The following is a 3282-nucleotide window of genomic DNA, read 5'->3' as shown; positions in this document are numbered from 1 at the left end:
TGTGTAGCTCTGGCTGTCCTGGAACTCACTCTGTAGACCAGGCTGGCCTCAAACTCAGAAATCTGCCTGCCTCTGCCTCCCAAGCGCTGGGATTAAAGGTGTGCGCCACCATGCCCAGCTTGTTTGTCTTGGTTTTGACAAAGGGCCTCTCACAGTGTGCCTCTGGCTGACCTGAAACTTACTAGGTAGACCAAGCTGACCCCCAAACTCCTAGAGATACCTCCCCATTACCTCCCCATTACTGGGACTAAAGGTGTGGGCACAGCCTGACTTAGTTGATAATTTCTCCCACTTTCCGTTTGTTTGTTTGTTTGTTTAATGATTTGTTGAGTCAGGGGTCTGGCTACTTAGCCTAGATTCCCACACCAAAATTCTCTTTCCCCCATCTTCTAGGTCCTGAGGGTCTAAGGCTGGACCATCAACTCAGCTTTCTACTTTGTTATTTCGGTAAAGCTGTCTGTGGTTTTGGATAGGAGGGACTTGGGGGTAGGATAGTAAAGACACTGAAGAGCTACACTCATTCTTCTGTGGCAATCTAGCAGCCTGAAAAAACAGCAGAGCCTAGTGGCTCAGGCCTTTAATCCCAGCACTGGGGAAACAGAGGCAGGAGGATCTCTGAGTTAGAAGCAGCCTGGTCTACGGAGTGAGTTCCAGGAAACCCTGTCCCAAAAAAACTAAATTAAAAAAAAAAAGAAAGAAAGAAAGAAAAAAAGAACAAAAAAAGACAGATAGTATATAGCTAAGGTTTTCATCTAGCCTGTGGACCCTGGGTTCTGTCCACAGCACAGCCTCACGGGTGGAAATGCAACAATCCCAGTGCTTTGGAAGTGGAGACAGGACAATCTGGAGTTCAGGTATAGCCTTGGCTACACATACACAGTTCACATCAGGCTGGGCTGCAAGAGCTTTGTCTCAGCCAGGCAGCGGTGGCATATGTCTTTAATCCTCTCAGTCCCAGAAGCAGAGGCAAGGAGATCTCTGAGTTCAAGGCCAGCCTGGTCTACAGAGTGAGTTCCAGGCCAGCTACACAGAGAAACCCTGTCTTGGGGGTGGGAGGAGCCTTCTCAAAACAACTAGAAATTTAAGAAGTGTGGTGATGTAAAGACCCAAGATGTCGTGGGCTCACATCATAGAATCGATCCAAATCTGGAGGAGGCATGGGGCCACACAATAAACAGAACACTGGGCAAAGTTACCTCATAGGCCATCTGCTATTGAAGCCCACCTTCACTCATGTGCTGTGTCCCACCAAATGAGATAGAACATAGACATTAGAATACAATAGGTATCCAATAAATGGTGTTTTTTCCCTTTTGTTTTGGGACGAGGTCTTACTCTGGAATTCCCTATGTAGTCCAGGCTAGTCTTGAACTTGGAACAATCCTCCTACCCCAGTCTTCCAAGTGTTGGGATTACAGACATGAGCCAGCACATCCAGCTAAGCAGTAAACTGCTTCCTTTATTAAACAAATCTCAGTACAGTATCCTTTATAAGTGTGTGTGGGGGGCAAGTCTGATTTATCCTAAATCGCAGAGATTTCTGAATTGGTTGTTTTGCTGTTTTCGCTAATTCCTAGCTGGAGCAGTTGACAGGAACAGTGGGAATTGAAAGGCAGAGTTGTTTTTCCTGGCGTGTTAAGAAAGAACATAAAAGGAAGGGGGGTGGGGAGAGCATTTCATCACTCCCAGGGCTTAAGGGGAAAAAAAAAAAAAGACCAAACGAGTCAATTAGCCTGTGAGGCGACTCCAGGCGTGTGGGGAAGGCTCTCCTGCCAGGGTGATCACTTTCCCAAGGTGCCTAGTCAATGACTGCGGGCTTTCACCTGCTCCTTGTCACAGCCTTTAGATACACATTACAGTGTACAAACAGCCCTTTCTCTCTGCCACTCATCTGAACCTGAACTTCCATTCCAGCTGCTCAAGTTTGCAAAGGAGCTTTGGCAGAAAAGCAGGGCTGGAAACCTCCACCTTCCTCGGGCAGGGCAGAGCCTCAGCCAGTTTGCACTGGACTTTGTCCCATTCCAACCCCCTTCCCGCTGGCATGCGGCATCTCAAACAGTTCCCCTGTCGGGGCCAGGGATAGAACTTGGTTTTTCTTTTCTGTGTTATGTAGTCATGGTTGGTCCTGAACTCACGGAGCTCTGGTTCCTGAGTGCTGGTGTTAAAGGCATGGACCACCACGCAAAACAAAGACTTGGTTTTGAAAAACCTGTTACTTAATACAATCAAGAGCATCTTCATTTTAAAAACTAATAATAAGGTGTAACAGTGTTGAGAAGACAGCTTATTAGATAGTAAAGTGCTTGCTGCAAAATCGTGAAGACAGGAGTTCAGATCCCCAGTACCTCATAAATAGCAGGCAGGCATGGCAGCAGATCTCCAACCCACTTGGGAGGCAGAGACAGGGGATCCCCAGAGCAAGCTGGCTAGCCAAATGAGCAAGTTCTGGGTCCAGGTGAGAGACCCTGCCAAGTACAGCAGAGAGAAAATAAATAAAAAAAGATGCTTGCTGTCACCCTGGGACCTTTACATATGCATCCACACACATGTGACACATACCACCACCCACCTACAGACACCACAAATACACATGCAAAAATTTAAGACATAAAAATAAAACAAAAAAAATTTAATGTATTATTGTGACTGGCTAGACTGTTCGTGTGTTTGTGTGGCACAAGCCCAGGGACCTCAGTTCAGTTCCTGGAACCCACACAATGAAAGGAGAGGACCTGGAACCAATTCTCAAAATTCACACATTAATATATAAGACACGAGGCAGCCAGAGATGGTGGCACATGCAATTAATATTAATCCCAGCACTCAGTGAGCAGAGGCAGCTAGATCCCTTGAGTTCGAAGACAGCCTGGCTTACATAGCAAGTTCCAGGACAGTCAGGGCTGTAGAGAAAAACCCTGTCTGGAAAAACCAAAGATAGATAGATAGATAGATAGATAGATAGATAGATAGATAGATAGATAGATTAAATAAATAAACCAGTCTTGGTAGCATATATCTCAAACTAGGAAAGCAGAGAGCAGAGACAAATAGATCTCTGAGTTCAAGGGCACCCTGGTCTTCAAAGTGCGTTTCAGACCAACCAGGGCTACATAGTGAGACCCTATCTCAATAAATAAATAAATAAAATGGTAGTTTAGTAGGACTCCCCATGGCCTCAAATTCATTGGAGGCCAGCACACATATTGAGCCCCAAGTCAGCCTGAGCTACACAGAAAAATTATTTCTCTCTCTCTCTCTCTCTCTCTCTCTCTCTCTCTCTCT

Source organism: Mus pahari, chromosome 3 (genome assembly GCF_900095145.1).
Source record: "Mus pahari chromosome 3, PAHARI_EIJ_v1.1, whole genome shotgun sequence".
In the NCBI taxonomy this organism is placed as follows: domain Eukaryota; kingdom Metazoa; phylum Chordata; class Mammalia; order Rodentia; family Muridae; genus Mus; species Mus pahari.
Note: the sequence above shows the minus strand (reverse complement) of the source record.